Source organism: Lycium ferocissimum, chromosome 8, assembly GCF_029784015.1.
Source record: "Lycium ferocissimum isolate CSIRO_LF1 chromosome 8, AGI_CSIRO_Lferr_CH_V1, whole genome shotgun sequence".
Lineage (NCBI taxonomy): Eukaryota > Viridiplantae > Streptophyta > Magnoliopsida > Solanales > Solanaceae > Lycium > Lycium ferocissimum.
Window position 1 is genome coordinate 60,891,149 of NC_081349.1, and position 11,714 is coordinate 60,902,862.

Consider the following 11,714-nt stretch of genomic DNA (forward strand, 5'->3'; position numbering starts at 1 on the left):
TGTGAAATTAAAGAGACTTATTTGAAGTTGTCGTTGTGTTGTTAGCTTTTAGGCGAGTTGTAAGTGACTAAGGGGATTGGAAGACTAGTCAGACAGATTCGTTGTGGGATTGAGTTGACGAATTGAGGTATGTTACGACTAGCTTTCTTTCTTTTGGCATGATCCTCATGAACGAAACGTAAACATAATGCTACCCATAATGATTCCATTCTTAGTAGCTAGAGATGTCCTACGTTGATTCATGTTCCAATGATATTATTCATAGCAAGTCCTTCTTCAGATTCACTATGCTTCATAGAGCCACATGATGATGAAAATGCTATTTCATAATGATGATCGGAGGTGTAACAACCTTACATCACTCCAATGATTCGGGATGCACTATTATATATTATATTGCATATATATATATATATATATATATATATATATATATATATATATATATATATATATATATATATATATATATATATAGACACATACTATGACCTCACGGGAGTTATATACGCATATACTTATATTATATCTATACGGGGTGTGGGTAAGTTGACGACATTATATACGCACTACCACCTTTCCTCGGTTGATCGAGATGATGATGAGTATGCTCATATAGGCCGATATGATGATAATTATGACCATATAGGCCGATATGGTACGATGGGATGGCCACAGAGGCTTGACAGACGTTATATATGCATGCATATCAGGCGTTATATACGCATATATATAGTACTTATGCATGTTATTGGCCCTCAGAGGCAGTTCAGATGTACAAGCTGCATTTCTTTAATCCGACATACTTGCTTGTCTCTTTTATGTTACTTTCATGCCTTACATACTCAGTACTTTGTTCATACTAGTGTCTCTTTCGCCTGGGGGACACCGAGTTTCATGTCTGTAGGTTCAGGTAGACCGGTTGATGATCTGCCTCCGTAGATTCTTTGTTCAGCTGATACTGGAGCACTCTTCTTATCCCAGAGTTCTTTGTTGTGCTTAGGTACGTTATATTTTTCTGTTGCATATACGGGTATGGCGATGCCTTGTCCCGACCTTGTTATGTCATGTACTCTATTAGAGACTTGTAGATAGCTATGGTATTGCTCAACATTGCATAGCCCTCTCGGCCTATATTTTGTTGCATAGTGGTGTATGACGGCCTTGACGACTTGTACAGTTTTGTCCAGCATAGTTATATATTCATGTCCTTTAGGCTCGTTCCTTTTTAGTATAGTTCTATTATGATCTAGTAGATTACCATCTCATGACCCTTGTGGTCCACCCTTGTTCATGATTATGATATGAAAGCATGACTAGCGGTGCTCGGCAGGTAGGGCTCGGGTGGCCATCATGGCCCTCTGGTTTGGGTCGTGACACCAAACTCGACTATCGACATTTTTCAAACCCTCTTTTGTTCTAAATCTCATGCAAAACCATAACTCTACGTCACCTATTCCATTGAAGAAGATCATATATCGTAATGGAGTTCCTGTACTTTGTTGGACCCAAAAAGAGATGAAGCAAATTGAGACATCAGAGAATCTAAAGTATGCAGTTATTGGCAAATTCTTTTATGGGTGGCCGGAGATATAAGAGATCAGGACAATAATTCCAGCACAATGTGGAATTAAGGGGGAGTATCAAATTGGTCCATTTTGACATAAGTTTGTTCTTATCAGGCTATCGCTTAAGGAGGACTTTATCAATCTATGTTTGAAGGGAGCATACTACTTGCAATCGAGAGATAGTTATTCATATCAAATGAGGCCGCTTATATATGACTCTAGATTCAAGATAGATGAGGAAACATCGAAAGTAATTGCATGTATCTCATTTCCAAACTTACTGCCTACATTTTATGTAGAGGAATCATTATTCTCTCTTGCTTCTGCTGTTGGGGATCCATTACAACTTGATCTAGCAACAGTTAATCGCACAAGACCAAGTTGTGCAAGGATTAAGGTGTTGTTGGATTTATTAGCTGACTTACCAAAGCATGTTGATATGGAGATTAAAGATGAAGAAACAAAAGAGGTGAGAATTATCAAAGTGAAGATTCACTAGGATTACCAGCCAAAGTATTATTATGAATGTTGATTACAACGGCATAGTGAAGATAAATGTTGGAATCTTTATCTTGAAATTGCTTATCAGGAGGAAGAAGTGGGAGATAAAGACCTGTATGAGAAAAGAAAAGAGATAGTTGTAAGAGAGGAGGTTGATACAGAATATAAGGCTCATCATGAGCAGAAGGAAAGTAATACAGAAAACAAGGTTCAGCATGAGCAGAAGAGGAACAATTTTCATTATCAACATAATAGGAAGAAATTTAATGCAAGAATTCTTTCTAGTGGAAGGGTGATAGGTGATCCAGGAAATTGGAATGGTATCAAGGATAACCGATTTTTCAATGGGGAAAGTCAAAGTCAAGGAAAGAATGATGCAACAAAGAGGAGTAACTGCACACAGAGTATTAAAGACACAATGGTGACAGTTCAAAACAAATTTGATGTGCTACAGGATCAGGATCTGTCCAAAGAGGATAACAATGTAGAAAACAAACGAGATAATCTTTGAGATTAGTAACATAGTAGATAAAATTGTAGAAGATAATTTACAGGCTACTCAAGGAAAGGTTATGCAAAATCATCAAGGGCATAACAATGATACTGTGATCAATAATGCAGAAAAAAGATATTAATAATGCATCTGAATTGAAAGGGAAGGTAATAGATGCAAAGGTCAATGCTATGACTGATGCTCTTACTACTTTCAAGGATAATGGTGCTATGTATGATAAGGGAGAAAAGCTAAGCATTGGAGATCTTTCTCCAAGGCAATGGGTTGAAGGTTCTTTTCAAAACATTGCAATAAGTGAGTCTGAGGGAAGTGTGCAAGTAATGTCTCTTAAAGATTGTAAGGAGCAGAATACTGAAGGGGATCAGGCTTATTTAGTGTTGGATAAGGAGGAACGTACTATCACAACAAAATTTCTACAGGAGAAAATAGAAGTGGACTTGGTATTATCAGAAGCACAGAACTCAGACATAGCCCAAAACACTTTCCTAGCTATAGATATGGAAAAAGGTATTAAGAAAAACTTTGGGAAGGTTGAAGCTGAAATTGGCGAAGAAAACACAAAGCAATTAGTTGAGGATAATTCTACTATTGAACTAAACAAAGAGGAGGAAACACCACAAGCCTCAAATGCTGATGTGAAAGAATTGGTTGACACACCAAAGGTGGATGAAGAAGAATAGGTCTTTGATGGAAAAAAAGCAAATAATATCATTAAAGATGAGTTAATTGAACCTGATAAAGGAACACAACATAGAAGTATGCAGATTATAGGGTCTTATCCTCCTAAAAGGGATCTAAATTTGCAGAAATTAGCATGGGCCTTGGTAATCATTCAAGAGGTTACTGAGGTTTAACTTATTGGTTTAGGAAAGAGGATTTTACCAAATAAAATATTACATGATCTTGTTTCACATAGAATAAAGTTTCCTAAAGTAGTTGGGAAGGAGAACCTATGACTAGGTAATACATACAAGGAAGATGTAGATATAACTAAGATGGATAAAGTTCTTGATCAGGTGATCAGGGAAGCATGGGTTTCTCCCAATCTCATGCAAACAGGCTCAAAAAAGGGATTTTACCAAAGAGGGGTGGAGTTAAAACAAAAATAGATCTTTAAAGATAGTTAAAACTCTCTTTTGGAACATCTGATCAGCAAATGCTCAAAATGTGTTCCATAGAATACAAATGCTAAAGAGATATCATAAATGTTTCTTGATTTCTCTAATGGAAACTTTTCAGCACCACAGATAGATTCAAAAATACAGAAGAAAACTTGGTATGCCATTTGCTAATTTCAACTATAATGGCAAAATCTGAATTTTTTATTGAGGATGAGGAGGATGTTGAAGTTTGCAGGATACAAAAAAGCAAATAATAGTAAAACTATTTTTTCAGGATTGCAGTAGAACTATCATTACCACTATGGTGTATGCTAAATGTGATGCTATTGAAAGACTGCACTTGTGGGACAGTTTTTATGGTTTAGAAAGTACTATGAATTATCCTTACTTGGTTAGGGTGTGCAACAACCCGTTTCGTCGTTACCGTGAATTTCGATAAATTCGCGACCTTGACCCCTTAAAACACTTTTGGTTTGTTATGCTCTTGATAATCGCTAACTTGATCGGACCAGTCGTATGAATTTTGTGTAAAACATCAAATTTGGGCCACCGGGCCCAGTTAGACCGTTATAGCGACAGTCTGCCGCCCTAGCGCTTGCACAACAGTGGTAGTGTGCACTGCTGAGGCAAAGATGTAGAATTGTTAAAAGACCGCCCCAGCGGCGTGGTTGCCGCCGAAACAGAGCTGACTTAGCAACTACTAGATCGCCAGAGCGATTGACGAGCAATTATATCCCTATTTAAAAGCTTATTCCAGGATTTGACCCTATTTCCTCTAAACACTAATGTTCAACCCCCTCTAAGGTCTTTTTGGAGTATAAATTTATATCATCTTGGGAAACGTAACCCTCTTAACTCATCTTATTCTATTCTATTAACATTGTTGAGTTGTTCTTAAGATTCATTATCTAGAAGCTAATAAAGATGGAAGTTTCCAACCTATGAAGTTAAGTGGATAAAATGGTTAGCCTATGCTTAAGTTATAAACACCTTTGATTAAACCTCTCATGCTTGTAAATCTAGAAAGACTACTAACCTAGATTCTCACCTAATTGCCTCTAATTTGTAAATGGGTTTCTACATTTACTCTTGAAAGGGGATTTCTAAAGAAAGTGTAAAAAATGGTAACTTCAATGAGCTAGTAACTCCAAGTGGTTGGCATTAATTATGATTCTAGGAAAAAAGAATCACTTAGCAATAAATGCATAGAACATCTAGTTATAATCTTATTTTCGATTCGTTCTTAACAAATCCGAAACCTTGTATGACCATCCTTAAATGGTGATTCTTATTCCTTGGGGTCCCTTGATGTTCCAAGGCCCTTCATTGCGAATTACGACGTAAAATGTGAATTTAAAGATCAACGGGATGTTTGTGACATTTGTTCGTCCTTGAGGTAGGTTACGACTTCCCTCTCTTGGTAGACTCCAGTTAGACTTTCATATACGAGTGTTAAATGAAATGGAGAATGCATGTATAGGATTTCGGAGATTGGGATAGATACCTAGATGGATAACGTATAAGAAGTAATGGTTATTATGTAGCACTAATATAGTTGTAGATTTATGATTACCTTATGGTGATACTTTGGTTAGTGAAGCGTATGTTTAGATGATATTGTCGGAGAATGTATGTAAGCCTTCGAGTATGAAGTTGGGCTGGATATTGTCATAGGTTGGGCCTTGTTGTATGATTTGGGGGATAGCTAGCCAGTTGTGTTGTTGACTTATCTTGATCTATTTACTTATTGACTCATTGCCGCATTGAGGCATTTGTTATTCGTGACTAGTTATATCATGACTATGATATTGAGGTATTTTACTTGATTGATATTGAGATGAGGATTATGATTCCACTGTGGCTTATTGTGTAGCCTTATTATTGATATTTCTTGTGTGCCATGTGTGGTACTGCTTGGGATTGAATTTCTTGTTGATATTACATTGCATCGTATTCATACTCATTTCCATGATACATTGATGTTGCATGGTTATGGTACTGATGATGATAAGTTACAGAGAGTGTAGCCTCCGAGGTCATTGCCGGAGAGCCTAAAAGAAAGATGAGAATCCGTGATCCGTGGTCATTTATTGGAGCGGAATGAGTGTACATTGCCCGAGATTTCTTACTAGGAATGAATGAGTGTACGATGCCCGAGATTTCTTCTTTGGGATCAAGAGAGTGCTCATGATCCGAGGTCATTTTTCGAAGTGAGTCCTACATGGACTTCGTGGTTCCCCTATGGGCTGTGCTACCGAGATTTGATGTTCCATTGTCGGAGTACATATGTACGGTGCATATGCATTCCATTCATCATATATATGTATTATTGCATTGCATTGTACCTTTTGGTGTTTACTGTGATATTTTTGTGATATGATTGTTATGTACTGGTTCGGATTGGCTATACTGAGACTTGGCATAATTGGGATTAGTTTCTATAACTATTGGCTGCAATCTTGGATTGGGAGAGTGTGGTGCTAGGTGACCTTAATATGGATGTGTATGAATTGCTAGGTTGGGTGAGTAATGAATACTAGAACAACGAGAGAAATTTTCTTTAAAACAAGAGTGAATATTGGAATGATACTTGACTGGTGATGCTTGAGCATAATTGTCTATTGTCTGACAGATGAGCGATAAGGTGAGTGGTAATGTAGTTAAGCAAATGGATCCCTAAGGAATAGTTAATGGAAATAAGAACCATATATTTGTTGAAACGAGCGGTAGGTGATGCTACAACATTTTAGGCATTTAGCCACCCCAGAAAAGTATGGCCTAAAACTATCAAAAAGTGTGGCCTTTGATCAAAGACAACACTTTTCGACTTTAGGCAACACTTTTCTGGGGTGGCCTAAACTAGTGTAACCTTTGTTCTAAGGCCAAACTTTTCAAGTGTGGCTTTAGTGGCCACACTTAAAAAGCGTGGCCTATAGTGTTCAAAGGCCACGCTTGTACCAACTGATATGGCAACACTTTTCAAGACGTCAAACTACACTTTTCAAGTATGGCCTTTTCTACCGTATAGACCACACTTGCAAAGTGTGGCCGTTGCCACCTCTAAAGCAACATTTGTAAAGCGTAACTTAATCTAATGCATATTCCAGAATTTATAATCAATAAGCCACACTTTTAAAGCGTGACAATGTTGCGTAAGCTATGAAAATATTTATTCACCGTAATTGTATTTTACATAAATCCAGTAACCAAATCATACATTAATATCCTGTTCAGATAAGGATCTCAAGCACTAAATTGGCTAATAAATAACTCAATAATAATAATCAAATGTATAAATTTGCAATAAACTTCGGAAGAAGAACATGTCTTGTACTACACACTAATAAAGCAATATGTCAAGATGTGCACTAGAAATAACTTCCACAAAACTAAACGTAAATTCAAACATCACAATTGTTCAAAAAGCCTTCATCATTCCCTTCCTTAAATCAAATTGACTTGTGGCCACCCCAATTCCAATTTGGATCATCCACATTTTCCTACACGTTGAAAATGAAATTAAAAATTAGAAAGAAATCAATATACAGTATGTATTCATATAAAATCATAAATAATACAACACCATGGATTGAAAGAAGAAGTAATCATGAAGAATTAACGGAGACTCATCAAAACTTGATGGCAAAGGATGGGAAAAGTAGCTTTGATGCCATGAAGTGGAGCACTATACTGTTTTGGAGAAGAAGTTGTTCCACTGTTCATTCAGCCAAGTTATGTTTTTGTGAGATTGTCTTCTACCTTTAATTTTTTTTTTTTTTTTTTTTGTAAAATAAGATGAACATAAGAAAAAAAAAGACTCTTCTGTTAGAGAAGGATCCAAATGTTGACAGAATGATGTTTTTAATCATCTTTTATAAATTTAAAGGATGTTTTAGTTAAGTGAAATATTATAAGGACGTAATGAAAATTGAGGTAAAACAAGAGGGGTGAATTTGGTCAAAAACTCAAAGGTTCGCTCGCAACTCCAGGGTTCACCTTAGTTCAGTTTGTTCTCACAATGTTAGCAGTAGAACAAGGAAGAAAGTTGAATACTGAGAAAACCATCTTAAAGATTGAACATAAATCTATCAAACCAACAACAACAAAAAAAAGTTTAGTTGTTCACTCTGCACATTCAAGTAACAAAATAAAAACCACAGTAGAAATTCGAACCAGCTTTTAAGCTTGAAATTTTTTTACCCACATCTCTCTAGAGATAAGCTAAAAAACAATGCAGTTCTGTTAAACTAAAACTAGATAAAACTGAAGTTTTCAAGGTAGTTTTTATACAATTCTGCACTTCCAAATTCTGTTTTCAAAGTTGTCAACTTCAATTTTGGAGATTTCAGTTCTAATTAGTTCAGTCACACTCTAATTCTTCAACGGATAATGGAAAAAAGAAGAAAAATAATGGACAAACAGTGCAGGTATGTCAAACAGTCTACCTCTTCACCAATTCAATTTAATCAGTGGTATAAACTTCAACCACATAGGACCAGGAATGAGAACACAAAAATAGCATCAGCTATCCAACTGAATTCTCATTTCAAGCTGTAAATAACCTCACAGTAACAGTCCATTAAGCTACCTCAACTAACAAATACTGTACTTGGTAGTAAGTGAAAATTTCAAAGAACTCTTTAATATGTGCTAACTTTCTTCTTTATTCAATTCTTTAAGAAGTAAATACACATTCCTATAAAAAGATTGAAAGATGACATTGTCATAAGGTTCTTGAACAAAAAGTTCACAAGATAAGATAAATGGATGTACCCTGCCAATATAAATTCAGCATTTAATTTTTTTGGGGATGTTAATATAAATACCTTAATTGGAGCATGAGCTGAGCCAGAAGAATTTGAAACAATATCAACTGAATTCGCAGCTAATCGGCTGTCGAATTTGGTGTGGCCTGAGTAGAAATTCAAAAGCAATCATATGATTCACTCTAATAATAGGTTAATGACTGAAGCAATTGCATTTATAAAGTTACGTGTACTTGAAAAGCAATCAAATAATCTTTTGAGGGGGAAAATCTTGAATGATGAATACTGCATAACTAAACCTTCCACTAACACTCTTTGCTGAGTGAGGAAAGAAGAAAAGGACTTCTCAAAAGCTTAGTCTACATGATGACAACCAAAAAAGGTTTCATTTAATCTCTAGGGAGCTAAAATTTTTACTATAATATATAAGTGCTTAAGCTACGCTCATGGACTTAAAGGAGATGATGATATACTGCCTCTTATGCACTAAGGAAGAAATTAAAAATCATTAGCATCCTTTGTATTCATGAGCACCATGATTGCAGATACTGGTTATTACCAAATGCAAATTCATAAAGGGAAGTAGAAAAAGATGGATCTTCTCACCTCAGTTTGACATTTCGAATCAAAGAAGCACAAGAATTCCAACTTAACCAATCAGCTTAAAATGAATAAGCACAAGTATGCAATTTACTTCTTTGATGAAAAGACTACAAGCATTATTTTTGTTCCTATATTCATAAAACAGGAAACAAGTGTAGGTTTAAGATTTTAGCTCAGAGCCAGATAGTCTACAACTATGGCACCAAAAAGTAGATATGAATTGCAAAGCTATTGGCCCAAAACTTCCCATTTCTCAAAATACATCAGATCCTGGGATTAAATTAACTTTTCCAGTTTCAACGCTCAGCAATGAGTGATATGTGACTTGCGACTGTATATCTACATAAAAAAAAATGTTTGCAAGGTTTCCTTGTTGTCTCATAATGTGCCTCGCCAAAAGAACTTTGTAGAACACACACTACATAAATGAAAGTAGAATGACTAGGCACTCTCTGAATGTAATATATATTTAGTAGTTTATACGTCACTTTAGACAATGATCTTGGTCTAGCTCGTGGCTTATCAAGTAACTTGCAGTAAGTTTAATGGAATTCACTGCTTTTGACTGAAAACCATGTACGTACATCAGTCCTAAGTAATTTCCATATCCTATGTGTAAGAATACAAGTAATACTTACATCATCGTTCTTTTTAGTTTCAGGTTTGAACCTTTTGACCTGTCACAAGCTCCAAAAGGAGAAGTCCAAAGCTATACACATCAGAATTCTCTATGGCTCTTCCACTTTGTGAGTACTCTGGGTATATTACAAACAAGAAATCATTGGTCAGCCATTTAGCTAGAAGATGAGGAAAGTGATTAATTTCAATTTATAGAAGTTAAGCGACTGAAACGTACTGAAGAACGAGCAACAACACTTACCCATTTCCATCACTATTTCCCATAAGAAATGCGCAGCTATCTAAATTTCATTAAAAAAAAAAATTAATGATAAATTGCCATAAGAAGTACAACAGCAAATGCAACTAACGAGCGGCAGCAACAAATTTTCTGAATCCTGAAAACTAGAATACACTATTTAGCCATGATTAAGCGCAGAAATTTTGAATCGATCTTGCAGTCGTAGGCATATTAATGTACTATAATTGGCGTACATCCTCTCTCCCAAAGTTAATCTCCCATCGCTTCCAAAATCTATTTTACAGTCATTTTTTCTTTCAATGAAGAATGTATGATAATCATTTGAAACCAAAAAAAGTTCTACTAACATAATCTTGAGTAATCCTAGTATTTAATAGCCCCATTTTACACGCAAATTGTCAAAAAGTACCAAAAATAAAGGCATCTGAGTTAACTGATCAATAGGGAACAAGAATCATTAAGCTATTTATGGAAACAAGCATATACTTTCTGCTGACTCGTCCACAAGAAGATTAATATATTTCCTTTTGCATATACACCAAATTAACAAATCCGTCTTATTCAACTCTCTAAATAATCCAATATGCCAACTCATAGAGACAGAGGATCACAACTACGTAAGCAAAAGAAATAAACAACAAGGAATAGTTTAATAGTTCAATCATATGCACACAACTATATACTAATTAGAGCATAGACAGTAATATTCTTAATACCAGTTTTAAAAAAAAAGTACATAGAAAGATAGAAATGAAAACTTTTTTAATTAAGTGCTACACTGTTGACAAAATCCCTGTTCAAGACAAGCAACAATCTTGCCCTAAGAGATGGTGGTGGTGAAGGGTGAGAATGAGCGAAGATGTCGAAAACCCTACCTGAGATGGCAGCGGCGTCATGGCGAGCTAGATGATGGCGGCATCCAAAACCCTGAAGTGCTGAAGCGAGAAAGGGGTTGGGGAGGAGGAAAATCTCATGTCTTTCGGAATCTATGAGGGGAAATTTTAGGGAGGAGAGAAGTCGTAGTTTTTCTCCTGATGAATTTTAGGGAGGAAATTTTCCCTAAAAGCAAAATGGAGGGAATACAAAATTTAGCTGAATTTTTTTTGAGAATATTTAAGGCACACTGATAAAGTGTTTGCTTTTTAATTATAAATACAGCACACTTAAAAGCGTAGCTATACATAAAATTGAGCGTTGCCGATTATTCTATGATTCAGCAACCCTTAAAAAATGTTGCTGATTATTCTATTATTCAACCACGCTTGAAAAGCGTAGCCAAAAAATTTTAAGGGCGCGCTTTTCGGGCGTTGTTTAATTTTCTATGGCCAAAAAGGTCAAAAAAAGGGCCACGCCTCAAAAGCGTGCCCTTAGATATTTTTAGCAACACTTTTTAAGTGTGGTCTAGAATTAGTGTGGCCTTAGGCCAAATTTGTTGTAGATATTGTTGACTTAATTTTGCCTACCATGCTTATTTGTGAATTCTATTACCGTTATGTTATTCTAACCATTGTCGGCCTATGATGCTTAACAGTACTAGTGTTGTACTGATACTACTCTTCTTTACATCCCTTTTGGGGTGTAGTGTTTTTCAGGATATTGAGTGGATGGAGTTTTTCGGAAGATGTACGATTCCTATCTTAAAGGCCTCCATCATTTTCATTCCTAGATGGAGTTTGAGTCTTGTATTCATTATTGTATTTAGTCTTCAATCTTGGTCGCTCTTATAATAGTCTAGACCAGGTCATGGGAAAAGAGTCAGGG

General features: G+C 35.8%; 1 long non-coding RNA gene across 1 annotated transcript; it reads right to left on the reverse strand.

Moving 5' to 3' along the window:
* Nucleotides 1–6,977: 6,977 nt before the first annotated feature.
* Nucleotides 6,978–11,183, reverse strand: LOC132067066 (uncharacterized). The gene is made up of 4 exons (XR_009417007.1): nt 10,829–11,183; nt 9,712–9,828; nt 8,531–8,616; nt 6,978–7,204 (listed from the first exon to the last, which is right to left on the reverse strand). It is a non-coding gene; the product is annotated as an uncharacterized LOC132067066 (long non-coding RNA).
* Between the last annotated feature and the right edge of the window lie 531 nt (nt 11,184–11,714).